Here is a 14,131-nt window from a genome sequence, read left to right on the forward strand (position 1 = left end):
ATGAGAAAAGTAGAGATTACTTTGCTTTTCAGTGGGAGGACCCCGATACCAATAGGAAGCAACAGTTAAGATGGACAGTGCTTCCCCAAGGATTTGTAGAATCCCCTTCTCTGTTTGGAAAGGCTCTGGAACGTCTATTGACTCAATTCACCCCAAAGGAAGGGATAAAACTTTTGCAGTACGTAGATGATCTGCTAGTAGCTGGGCCTACTGAGGAAAGCGTGAGGGAATGTACTGTGGCATTGCTGAATTTCATTGGAGATAAGGGTTTGAAAGCTTCTAAATCCAAGCTTCAGTTCACGGAGCCCGAGGTAAAGTATCTGGGTCATTGGCTAACACAGGGGAAAAAGAAATTAGACCCTGAACGGGTGGCAGGAATTATAGCATTACCCGCTCCAAAAACTAAAAGACAGATACGCCAAGTGTTGGGGCTCCTGGGATACTGTAGACAATGGATTGAAGGCTTCAGTGAGAAGGTAAAATTTCTTTATGAGAGGTTAAACACTGATAGAGTGAAGTGGACTGATCAGGATGAATTTGACTTTCAGAAATTAAAAGATGTTCTCATGACTGCCCCAGTACTGACCCTCCCGGACGTAAATAAAGAATTCCAGTTGTTTGTAGATGTTAGCGAGCAAACAGCACAAGGAGTCCTGACTCAGGAATGGGCAGGAAAAAGAAAACCCATAGGTTTTCTATCAAAAATCCTAGATCCTGTGAGCTGGGGATGGCCTACGTGCTTACAGGCCATAGTAGCAGTGGCGCTCCTGGTAGAGGAGGCGAGGAAAGTTACCTTCGGGGCCTCTTCGGTAGTTTACACCCCTCCCGATGTGAGAAGTATTCTACAACAAAAGGCAGAAAAGTGGTTGACTGACTCTCGGCTTCTGAAATATGAAGCCATCCTGATCAGCTCCCCCGGTCTAGAGTTTAAAACCACCTCTGCACAGAACCCTGCTCAATTCATGTTTGGAGACACCTCCGAGAAATTGTTGCATGATTGTGCTGAGATCGTGGAACTCCAGACAAAAGTAAGACCAGATTTGGAGGATCAGGAATTGGAGGGGGGAGAAAAATGGTTTGTGGATGGGTCTGCAAAGGTAGTAGAAGGGAAGAGAAAGTCGGGTTATGCAGTGGTGGATGGTGGAACGGGAAAGGTGGTGGAATCGGGCCCCCTGAGACCCGAATGGTCGGCCCAGGCTTGCGAGCTTTATGCTCTCTTAAGGGCTCTCAGAAGGTTGAAAGGGAAAAGGGGGACCGTGTTCACAGATTCCTGTTATGCATTTGGGGTGGTCCATACGTTTGGGAAAATTTGGGAAGAAAGAAGATTGATAAATACGAAGGGAAAGAGTCTGATCCACAGGGAAATAATTCGGCAAATCTTGGAGGTAATCAGGGAACCCAAAGAGATCGCGGTAGTCCATGTGAAAGGACACCAGGCCGGATTACAATTCCAAACTCGCAGTAATAACCTAGCTGATCAGGAGGCAAAAAGGGCAGCATTGCTCACGGTGAACGTCCCCGAGGTGATCGGGGAAGAGAACCCCGAAATCCAAATATGCCCCTCCGAGAAGGACATTGAGGGATTCAAAAAGATGGGAGGGGTCTTGGAAATGGGAAAATGGAAACTACCCGATGGGAGGGAATTGGTTCCAAAGAGTGCAGCCAGAGGAATCCTGAGACGTTTGCATGAACAGACTCACTGGGGAACACGGGCATTGGCTGACCAGTTCTTTAGGTTTTTCGGATGCAAAGGAATTTTTGAATTAGCTAAACAGGAGGTACAGGGATGTGTGATTTGCCGGAAGGTGAATCGATCGAGATCCAGACAAACGGCCTGGGGAGGTTGCCCCCTTTCATATAGGCCGTTTGAAAGGATCCAAGTGGACTTCACCGACTTACCAAAGGTTGGGAGATATAAATACCTATTAGTAATAGTGGACAAATTAACACATTGGGTGGAGGCATATCCAAGGGCAAAAGCTACGGCCCAAACGGTTTCCAAAGTATTATTGGAGGAAATAGTCCCTAGATATGGAATTGTGGATTGCATAGATTCGGACCAGGGGACTCATTTCACATCAAAAATCATAAAACAATTATCAGAGGCTTTGGGAATCAGATGACAATATCACACCCCCTGGCACCCTCAAAGTTCGGGACAAGTGGAGAGAATGAATCAAACCTTGAAATCTCAACTGGCAAAGCTCATGTTGGAGACAAAAATGTGTTGGGTAAAATGCCTCCCCCTTGCTCTGCTTAATGTGAGAACCATGCCACACTCCGAGACGGGCTGTCCCCCTTTGAAATGTTGTATGGAATGCCATACAAGCACGGAATGCCAGTGGGACATCCCCGAGTCGAGGATGTGCAATTACAACCTTATCTTATTACTATAAACAAAAATTTACAGGAGCTCCGAAGGCGTGGACTTATTCCCCAAAGTGCTCCTCTCGGATTTGCAATTCACCAGATTCAGCCGGGAGACAAAGTACTGATCAGGACTTGGAAGGAACTTCCTCTCGCCCCGCATTGGGAAGGACCATTCCTAGTACTGCTCACCACTGACACCGCAGTCCGAACTGCAGAAAAGGGTTGGACTCACTCGTCAAGGGTGAAAAAGGTTGAGGATTTGAAAACCTTGGATTGGAAGGTCACCACCCCTCCAGGAGAACTAAAGATCAAGCTTCGGTGTCAACCTAAATGACCAGTCAGATAAGTTGTATCACCCCAGACTGTGAATGTTTCCCTTTTATTCATTTTGAATGCGTGTACTGTAAGCAAGTTTGGGTCACCCGTTGTTGGGGAGGGAATCGACCTAGGGGTCTGTGTACTAACTGTTTGACTGAGGAGCAGGAGAACACTAGCCGTCTCTTAATACTTGCCACTCGGGCCGGACTTTTGGAGTTAGATTCTCCTGAGTGGTACCAAATTTACAAAAAGGGAATAAGAGGGAAATTGGACGCTAAAGCAGAGGCTTTGGCAATTGAGTGCCGGAGGACCATCAAGGTACCTTGCCGAGGGGACACAATTAAATTATCCCGGTGGGCAACCTACAAAAGAAGGTTTGCCATCAGGACTACACGGGCCCCTGAAGCATACCCTTGCTGCCGAAAAGATGGTTTACCCCGCCGTATGTTCACATACGGGCGAAGGGCAAGGCAGAGGGGTATATCGGTGGGGAATCCTGACTGTCCTGAGTCTAGCCGTGTGCTGGACCAAGGGGGCCCTTCCAGGGGCGCCCCTGGGGGAGAATCCCCCCCTCGAAGTGTGAGTGGTGCTTAACAGCCCCAGAACCCGGACCGATAAAGAACTGTCCCCTGGATAAGCAGCTAGGTAATTGTTGGGCCAATGGCACTCGATTTCATCTCTGTAAATTGGAAGGAGGGGTCCGGTGCCAACACTCAGGGGCAAGTTTTAAGGACGGACAGTTCAGGGTCCCTGCTAACACACACATCAGGCAAAGGCGTGAACTCGAGATTCCGCACCCGGTACAAACATGTGGTCAATGTAATAAAACTGTTTGGGTGGGAGGAAAAAGGCAATCTACCTTCCTCGCCTATTTCAAAGTGAATTCTCTGTGCTACGATAGGGCAAAATTAAGAATATGCAACATGGGTGGAAAGCTGTACTGAGAGGGAAGGAACCTCAAGCACGAGGAAGTGGGTTCCTTTAACAACGAACCCATTGTTTTCGACCTATTGCCACAGGGTGATAATCGTGTGTGTTTACAGTTTGATCAGACCTTTTGTTTTTCAAGGGACGAGGAGGGGATGGACCCTGAGAGTAAAATGAAGCAGGTAAGTTTAGAACTAAGGAGACAGGAAGCTGAGGCCAGAAAGAGGAGAATTGGACAAGAGAGGTTGAAATCACTCAGTGAACAGTATGAGCAATTGGAAAAACAATATGGTGATGTGGGATTTCCAGCTCCTAACCAAAATCTCTTTATAGAATTGATGCAGGAAATAGCCACTGAATTAGAACTAACGAATTGTTGGATCTGTGGGGGATTGAAGTCAGCCGAGAGGTGGCCCTGGAAAGGAGAAGGACTAGCCCCAGAACAACTACTAAAATGGGAGGGTTCAAAAATATCCAAAACCATAAAAAGGCCGGAGGGATGGATTCTAGAAAAAAGAATAGTCGGCACTACATGTATTAGCCGAGAAGGGAAGGAGTTTACCGATCTGGTAGGTTATACTCCATGTATAAACACCCTAACGGTAAATGATAAATCAAGAATCTGGCAACCTGAGCCACCCTCCGGATATTGGAGCAAAATTCGAGAAAAGAATTGTGAGTGGTTCGAGACCATGGAACTTTGCTGGCACAAGAGTCCTGGGGCTAATCCGTTCCAAGCCTTAGTAGGCCTGAAAGAATACTGGGATGAACCAGGTAGAACAAATGTGGGCTGGAAAGCACCAGATGGAATATATTGGATTTGTGGGAAGAAGGCGTACAGTGAACTTCCCAGAAAATGGAAGGGGTCCTGCACCCTAGGCATGATTAGGCCCTTTTTCTTTACCTTGCCCAGGGCCAAAAGTAATTTGTTGGGGGCACCTCTCTTTGAGACATTGAATTGAAAAAGAAGGGAAATAAGGCGAGAACTACCTGTAGCCGGAGGCAACCAAAAGTGGGGGGAGGAGGAGTGGCCCACAGAAAGAATCATTAAGTATTATGGGCCGGCTACCTGGGCAAACGACGGTAGTTGGGGATATTGGACGCCCATTTACCTCCTGAATAGGCTGATACGGCTGCAGGCGGTACTGGAGGTGGTTTCAAACCACACCTCAGATGCCTTAGAACTCCTAGCCAAACAACATTCACAAATGAGGGCTTTTGTATACCAAAATAGGCTTGCCCTTGATTATCTATTGGCTGAGGAAGGAGGGGTTTGCGGCAGATTTAATGAATCAGAGTGCTGCATTGAGATTGACGACTACGGGGAAACAATCAAAGGGCTAGCCGCTGAAATTAAAAAGGTGGCTCATGTACCGGTCCAGAAGTGGAATTCGATTCTTCAAGCCTCATGGTGGGATCAACTATTTGGGCAAGGAGAGTGGTGGAAGAAATTAGTGTTCTTCATAACCTGTTCCATTGCAGGCATTATTTTCCTCCCATGTCTGATCCCCTGTTTCATTCGACTGATCCATTCAGTCATCCAAGGGATGCAGATAGCCTCCCTTCCCATAGACCCAGAAGCCGCACAAGGAAAAACAGTGTCCAAGCTAATGAAGCTGGAGGAGGATAAAGGGAATGGGAGAGCTGCGGCAGCTCTGAGGAGGTTTGAAGAGGGACAAAAACTCCAACCAGGTGATGAATCCTCACAAGAGGACTGGGAAGAATGTGACCTCAGTTGGAGTTAAGGTCAAGATAAACAAAGAATACGAATTTTTAATTTGATGAATTATTAGGCGGGGGACTGTGATAAATTTGGTGTAAAAATTCGTGTATAAAATAATAATCCAATGTATAATAAGAATGGTGTTAATAAAATGTAAAGTCCAGTAGGTAGCAATCTGTATCCCCAGCCTCCACGGCTCCAGTTGCGAAACAGGACAAGGACCATCAGACTGAACAAAGACGCTAGCCAGCCCCAATAAGAATCGCATCCTTTCCAATGCAAGGAGAATTCCTTCCTGATGACAATGCAGATTTCATCAACGCCCTGGCACGACATGCATACTGGAATCAGCATAAGACTGACTGGTACAATTGGCATAAGAAAAGACCTTCCCGGAATGGATCAACGGGACTTGGCAGATCCGGGAAGGCCATCGAAAAGAAATTTGGACTATTTGGCCCACCCTGGACACCTGGACTGCCTCAGGGCAGAAAAATCCTATAAAACGGTGGACTGAGAATCGTTCGGGGTGGATTTGGGCGACCTGTACCCTGGTGTGCAGACCCCTATCCACCCGGCGCGGCGCTGCTAATTTCCTATTTTGTGGTTTTCTCTTTTATTGGTGATCGATATCGTGTCATTAATAAACTGTCTCTTTGTTAATCCGATATTTGCCATTGCATTTATAACAATACAGAATGAACTGCAGTGTTATATGTATAAGGCTCTTGGCACAGTATTAGTCTTGGTCTGTGAGGAGGATTCCCACAAATGAAATTTAAAAAATTGCATAACATTTCCTTATTCAAGGCATTTATTCTATCTCTGTCAGCTCTGCAGTGCCTTCTACAAGACTTTAAACCAGATCTGTACATGGCACAGCTGAACAAAAGCAACTTGGGTGAGACCTCTGGTTAATGAACAAACTGGCTATTGCTTTAAAGTCTTTGCTTTAGAGCTTGACTGCAGAATAGTAAAAGATTTGGGAGTAATGGGAATCGATGTTTTTCCATTATTCTGCTTTTTTCTGTATGATCAGTGGAGATAAAAGTGTGTTCTGGATCCACATCAGCATGGTAAGGCACAAATAGGTAAGTGCTAACTCCTAGTTGGTGCCTCTGTGCCTTCTGAAGGAGATGACAGTACTGCTGTACTGCAGGAAGGGATGAATTCCTCCTGCTCTGAAGGACTGGTGCTACTCCCATTTCCTAGTCATGCAATTAGAAAGATCTACTATTTGACTACAGTCCCTGAGCCTGGCTTCTTCTACATCTTAAAATAATGTCTTGAAAGTAGAAAGGACCAGGGCTGACTTTCTTGCTGTAAAACATTTCTCTTGAGAGGCTGAGTTGCAAGTTGCATGTGAATGACAAAGGATGGCTGTGGTGGTGGAGCTGTACAGGAGTTTGGTAGGCAGCTTCTACAGCAATTAACTCAGGGCTCTGCTGGCTCCCACTGGTCTGATTTGGTCTGGGTGGGTGGTGGAAATTATCTCCACTCACAATACAGAATGGAGCGCAGTAGTCTATTTAAAGAACAAAAGTCAAATTTTTGTAAGTACAGCTAATGGACTGAATGTTGGATGTAGAGCCCACACGGGTCACTCAGTGAAGCTGAAATACATCATGAGCCTTAAACCCTGATAGCTTTCTGGTTCAATAGTGGCCCTAAAAATAAAAATCTGTCTTTCTGAGTTCTAGTGAGTGGCAGGCTGCAAGCTGACTGTTCTTTGACAATGAGATGTGTTAGGCAGTGAAAAGAATGGGTAGTAAAGCTCTCTTGGCCCTTGCTTCCTTTCTTCTTGTCGGATCAAACAAGTGACCCTAAAGCTTGAGAACACTGTAAAATAGCAGGTGTATATGAGTCAAGCCTAACTATTCTAGATGGAGTAGGGACTAACATGTTTGACTCAATTTTTCTCATTTTCTCTTTTTTGTTTTTCCTACAGATGGGTTATTTTGTTTCTACTTTAGTTATATTCACATCTGTTTCTCAACAGAGATGTTTGTTTTTATACCTGGGAGCTGACGCTTTTTGTTGAAGATGAATTATAAAGTACTTAATTAGAAGGATGGAGAACAGCTTGAAATGAAACCTACAGCTTCCAGTGAGTGACATTGTACTTAGCTGTAGACGCTGTATTGATTCATTCATGCTGCCTTGATATGCTATTGTGCTACTTACCTTAGCTCTAGCGAATGGTGTTTTTATAATGAAGTGGAAAGGGTTTGAAATAATGAGGCACAAAAATGATCACTCTGCTGGAGCAATAGAAAACTGTCTTCTTATGTACAAAGTGGCCAGAACAATGGCAGAGTAGCACATCACAGAGACTGCTCTGCTTTCTTCCATCTGAGATGATGGGCAAAGCAATGTCTGAAATGAACATGAGAACACAATAAAGGTACTTAAAGCATTCCAGATTCCTTGGTCAATGTGATGAGTCAACTTAGACAAGGAGCAGTATATCAGAAAACCATATTGATTATGCTCTATTTGAAGAGGAGTGAGAAGGGAGCTCTTTCTCATTCCCCCCAAACCCATCAAAACCAAGCCCCCAAACAGTCAGGCTGTTTCTTGACTATTTTGAAAGCAAACAGTCTGCCATACATCTAACTCTAATCAGCTGGTTTTTGAGAGAAAGGAAACCAAATTTCTTAATATTAGTGGAATAGTGCCATGGGTATCTATCTTGTGGCATATTCATTGTAGGAAGAAACTGGAGTAAGAGAGGAGAAAGAGAAAGGAGACTCTTGTCAATATTCTCATTGTCTATATAAAATAAGTTTGAAAATATTTATTTGAAATGAGGGGATCACATCCTTTGAGTAAAGGGGGTGAAGAAAGGGTGTGTAGGTACAAAGATTTCATTGCCTTTGAAATAGTATTTTTTAGCAGCAGAAATTTTCAGCTGCTAGTCAGAATTCTTAATTGCTTTTATGTAAAACAGACAAAACATCTAAAATCAAAACCCACTTTCATGGTTCTCAACTTTTTATATATCATTCTCTATTTCATACCTACAAAGTAATTCTACAAGCTTCAAGTGACTTCAGCTGGCAAACAACCAAAAAGTAGTTATTACTTACAAATGAGAGGGTCTCAAGCTCAGTTAATTTTGAATTGTAATCATCAGAGCTATTGCCTTCTTACATTCCATTTCAAGACAGGGGTAGCTGGAGAAGCTTCTCCTAAGAGAGGATTCAACTGGATTAGTGTTGGGAAAGATGGAACAGGAAGGACTTATGGATATGATTGTATGGTAAGAAATACTGCAGATGTAAAACCTGTGAGTGAAATAGAAATTAAAGCCAGTTTTGAGATGTAGGTATGGGAGGCAGGAAAACGGTGATTAGCTGAAGATGGGTTGAAGGACAGGAAAACAAAAGGACTCAGGAATGTTGCCTTTTCACTCTGCCAAAGGCATCAGGGAGAAAACAGATAAGAAAGTAGTCTTTAGAGTTTAGAATATAAAATGACATGGTAATATAGTAGTTCTTATAGGCTGCATGCAAAGTTTGTAAGTTTTGTATCTTGCAGGGGTTGGTCACTGTAAATTAGAATATTCAACACAAAAAGAGATATAATGTATTGTAACAAGGTGATCGCTCTCTTGCTGTCTCTTGCTCTCTCTTCTCTTCCCCTCTCTCTCTTGCTTCTCCCCTCTCTTCTCTTGTTCTGCCCCTCTGCCCTCTTGTCCTCTCTTGCCTCTCCCCTCTTTTCCCCTACTCTCTGGCTTGCTCTCTTCTCCCCACTTTTACTGTTTCTACCCCTTAGTTCTCTTCTACTCTCTCTCTCTCTCATTTCTCTCTTTTGGGGCTTTGCTTCAGCTGAGGCTGGTGGCTGAAAGCAGGCCCTCTTTACCCACGACCCTTGTAATAAAGCCACGTGTTTCTAGAATATCTCAGGTCTGCAGAGTTCCTTGTCCCCGCCGTCCTTGGATGTTACTACAGGTTAGGTTTGGTATGGTTTTGTGCTGACACAAGTAACCCAGCTGAGAGCAGGAATAGGAGATTGCCTCTGCACCTACATTTCCCAGAAAGCTCTAAATGACTTGCTAGGAATAGAAACCAGGTCTGTGCTGTGGTAATGATGTTTCTCTTCTCTGCATGTATTTTTGAGATGAACACATGTTAAAACTTACCTAGTAGCCATAAAAATCAGTAAAAATTACTTTTTTGAAATAAAAATGTCAGTCCCACTTGTGATTATTTAAATGGCAATAGTCACCATGTGCTGCATTACTGATGAGGCCTGTGCAGAAGAGATTTTTAGGAGATTCTCTGTATTCTCAGGCTAGCATTTATGGTTTCTTCTGAGCTCTTCAAAACATACAGAACTTTAGGAAATCCCAAAATGCACACCACAACATTTCCCTCTTTTCTTTTTCTTAATGTGGAATGTTTTGTAATTTGACAATGGACTTCTATATTTGAAATATGAAATTGCTTCTCACTTAGGGCCAATAGACTGTTTTCCTTTTGGCTCTTCTTCATCTTCTTCAGGATCTGCATGCACGGCTACTTAGTTTATTCCAGGGGGTGCAGTGTCATTAGGGGATTAATTTACGAATTATTTTTGAACCATAAACTTGATAAAACAAAAAGCAATTAAATTAAAACAACAACAAACAAAATCAACCGTCCAGCCTTGACCAAAAACCCATCCCACCCAGAGAATTCCCAGTTCAGTAACAAATCATTCAGACAGTCTTTAAATTCTTCTGAGCTTTGTTGATGATGCTTGAGTTTCAATGACAGGTGAGGGGCTCACTTTCAGCCACACTGTGGCTTGTTCACCTGCTGGCATCTGGGAGCTGGCAAGCAGCAGCAGCTGTAGCATTTTGACAGCTTTGGGGATTCTTATTTTGTGCAGGATGTGGTCTGGTGCTGCAAAGAGAAAACTCAAACCAACACATTATTACAAAAACAGTGAGGAAAGGGCAAAAGAGAACTTTTTCAGGAATTTCTGTTTTTCTTTTTTCTCCTTTTCTTTCTCCTTCTCCATGCTGTGAAAGAAATTTGGGACTGGTTCTTTTGTGAAAAAGTCAATTCTGGGACAGAACTTCTATCTAAATTTGATTTACAAGGAGATATGATGTTATTTTCTCCCTTCTCTCTTTTTTCCCTTTTCTCCCTCCCCTCCCTCTGGCCAGTCATCCTATTTTTTGTCTCCATGCTGGGTTAAGCACTCACTTATTCGTTTTTTGGAGGGGCTTTTTGGGGTTTCTTCCCTCCCTCACCCTCCCCCTTTTTCCCACCCTCCTCCTCTCTTCCATCTCCCATTCTCTGTTCTTCGAGTCAGCTAAAGTCTTTTTTGACAGGGCTCTGCAGTCTGTTGTGTCTCGTTTCTCTGCACAGCGGGCAGATTCTGGGTTCTCTGGGCTGATATTTGAGAAGCAGACAGAGCAGTAGATGATTCAATGTCCATGGCAGCAGTTCTGACAGCAGTTTTTCTTTCTTGTAGATCTTCTGATGGGTTTATTTCTGGAGTTTCTTTCTCACACATCTCTAGTATTTGTAACAACTGGAACATCAGATTCATGAAAACTCTGAAAGACTCCAAAGGGTTAACAGTCTGCATATTGAGAAATGCTTGCTCAGCTGCCTTTTTAACTTTTTCAAGAACAGATATAGGGATATTCTGTTACTGATTTCCTCAGGGCAGGAGGTCATGATTTATATCAGGACTTTGAACTACCCTGACCTGAGGCCTGACTGAGGCCTGACCTGAGGCCGTGGTGAGGCCTTGAAGCCATGATGCAGTTAAAATTCCTTTAGGTTTGTGGTGCAGTTAGAAATAGCTATTAAGGTGTTTGGGAAAAGTATTGGGGTTTGAAGGTCACTGAGTAGAGTAATTAATAAGCACATGTTAAGCTACCTTAACTGTAAGTTAAATAATGTATGTTTGCATTCTTTCCCTCGCTGTGTGCCAATGACTGAGCTATCCAAAGTGTAAACTATATAGAAACGTATAAAAGACACCATTTCAGTTGAAATAAAGGAGTTGCGCAGTTTTAATCACACTGATCGGATCTGCATGTCTCTGTCCAGTCCTCTCTCTTTTATCTTGGTAGCCCTGTGTCAGAGTCTGTCCAAGGATGTGATATGCCTCACAACTGTCTCCGATAGTTGGGGACCGGGACCCCAGACTCTGAAGGAAGCCCCTGGTCTGGCTGAGGTGGAACGTTGGCCAGGTCTCGGAGGACTGGTATGCATCTCCATGAGAACGGAGTGCAAGAACAATGGAACTAGTCACAGTGGACTGAGCCGAGTCTGCCTGTCCAAACTGGTCTGTCCATACCAGAGGCACGGCTTGCAGCTTGTTCCTGAGCATCCAACCTCAACACAGGTGGTTCCTGCCTTGGGTCTATGCCCCTCGCTTTGGTCCCCGCCTTGACCAACCTATAAAAACTCCGAAGATCCCCCGCTTACTTTTGTGATCACCCCACTGGAGAAGATTGCGTCTATAGGCATCTCTAGGCCTCGAGGACTTGTCCCTCCATGTTGGTAGCTATAATCCCCTTCCCCTCTTTCTCTATCTTTCTCACTATTCCTTATTTTCTCTCCCCGCTATCGCATTTGTTGGCACTAAAGGTGCATTTTTGTTTAAGTAAGCTGAGTTGTCCCCTGCTGGTTTTTTTGCGCTCTGAGATCCCTAAAACGAACCATCAGGTTCCCCGTATATGTTTGCGGACCCTGACACCCTGGCAAGATCTGGCGCCTGGAACAGGGGCTACCTTTCCTTAAATGGATTTTGTTTTGTTGCGACAGAATTTTGCTCGATTTCGAAAACGTCTAGACGTGGTGTGGGAACCCTGGTTTAAATATATAACGGGTTCTCAGAGGATTCTAGCCTCAACGCGTGTGAATCCTCTGGACGATTCTAGCCTGAACGCTTGTGAATTGTCCAGAATCCTAACATGAAGGCCTGTGGACTCCCTTGGAAGACTCCGTGCTTGGATCTGCCTCGGGACTGAGATGGGACAGACTGAGCGGTACGGAGCGGAGGACTGGAACTGCGGTGGTTGTTGCTTGACTCGTAAGCAAAGTGTCAGCGCCACCCCGTGGATGAAGGTAAGCCGCATCGAGGAGAGAAAGAAAGACAAAGGAAAAATGGATATTGAATTAGGCGCGGCGGTGCGGCTGTTTTGGAATATGCTCTCCAAGAGAGGTGAAAGAATTAAGGAAAGCGAGCTAGAGCAGAGTGCCCTATGGGCGAGAAAAAAAGGGCAGTTGCAAAAAGCTTCCCTGATGTTTAGTACTACCGAATGGAGAGAGATCGGTGATTTACTCTGGAGCACAGTGATATCTGGAGGGAAAGAAGGGAAGATTGCACAGGAGCTTGGTGCAGTGTGGGGAAAGGTGTTCCGTACCTTGCAATTTGTCTCGACAGAGAAAAAAGCGGCCACGGCAGCCATCCAGGCTTTCGAGGGGTCAGTGCAGGAAAAACCAGAGCCCCCCTCATCCCGAAAGCCCAAAACCGTGAAAATTCTCAGTCTCTGTAATCGGCCAATCCGTGGTTTGAGCGCGTCCGTCAGCCCTACCCCCCAGGACGTCCTTGATCAGGTGACCAAGGCAGAGGACTTGTCTCCTCCACCTCCGACACAGACTGAGAGCGAAACAGAAGTGTTGCAGTCGCTTCACTCAGTGGGCGTGAAGACAGGCGGAGACTCAGGTGGAGCTGAGGGCGGGGATGGGCAGAGCCAAGTGACACAGAGCCGAGGCGGCACTCAGGGCGGAATGAGAGGCGGAGACCGAAATGACATGGCGTAGCAGGTGGAGCCGGTTTACTGTCAGCGCGCACGGGCGCATAGCAACCTGGAAATCAACGTCACTTCTCGGCGCGCGGCGGCGCCTGGCAACACGGCGTGGTTCCCATCCCCCACGGGGGGAGAGTCAGCGTCACTTTGCCTGGCAACCACGGCTCGCATGGCAATGGTGGCAAGAGTGGCTGCAATGAATGAAATACCAGCACAGCCGCGCAGCCCTGAACCAGCTCAGCGTCCACTGCCCTCTGATTCTGATTCAGACTCAGAAGCCGTGGACAACAATCAAGTGTCAGCTTTTGCAGCCCGTGACAGACGGCAATCACAAGAACAGCCACAGAGTGTCACTGCCTCACACAACAAACAGCATTCATCAGAATTGCAGCAAATAATTTCCAAACTTCTTAAAATGTTCAACAGACAAGAACAACAAACATTTACAAGTCCTCAATCCATTTCTTCAGCAGGAATGCCACCAGTTTCTGATGTTCCAATGGCAGCTTTTTCAACAAATCCAATCGCAGAATGTAAGGCTGCAGCAGCGAGAGCAGCGATCATGGATGGGAACTGGGATGCAGCCAGTGCCCTTTCCTGCCCTGTTGTGAATGAGAACAACACTGCCAGATGGCAGCCTTATGATTGGAAAATATTACAAAAAGCAAAAGAGACTGTGACAAATTATGGACTCAGGTCAGAGGCAGCAAGAAACATTTTACAGTATATCTACACTGCTGATCTGCTTTGTCCATCTGACTGTTTAAACATTGCTTCATTGCTTCTCACACCATCACAGCTTCTCATCTTTGAGCGAGAATAGAAGCGTCTGGCTTCAAAAGAAGCCAGCAAACATCAAACAGTGGGAGATCCATTGTATGTCATCCAGCCCGACATGTTAACTGGGCATGGTACATATGCATCATCTGCTGTTCAGCTCACCTACCCTGTTGAGATGCATCAATTATCGCAATCACTGGCACTCAAAGCTATGCTATTGGTTCCAGACAAGAAAAAGGCATTACCCTATG

The sequence above is a fragment of the Zosterops lateralis genome (assembly GCF_965231275.1).
Source record: "Zosterops lateralis genome assembly, chromosome: W".
Lineage (NCBI taxonomy): Eukaryota > Metazoa > Chordata > Aves > Passeriformes > Zosteropidae > Zosterops > Zosterops lateralis.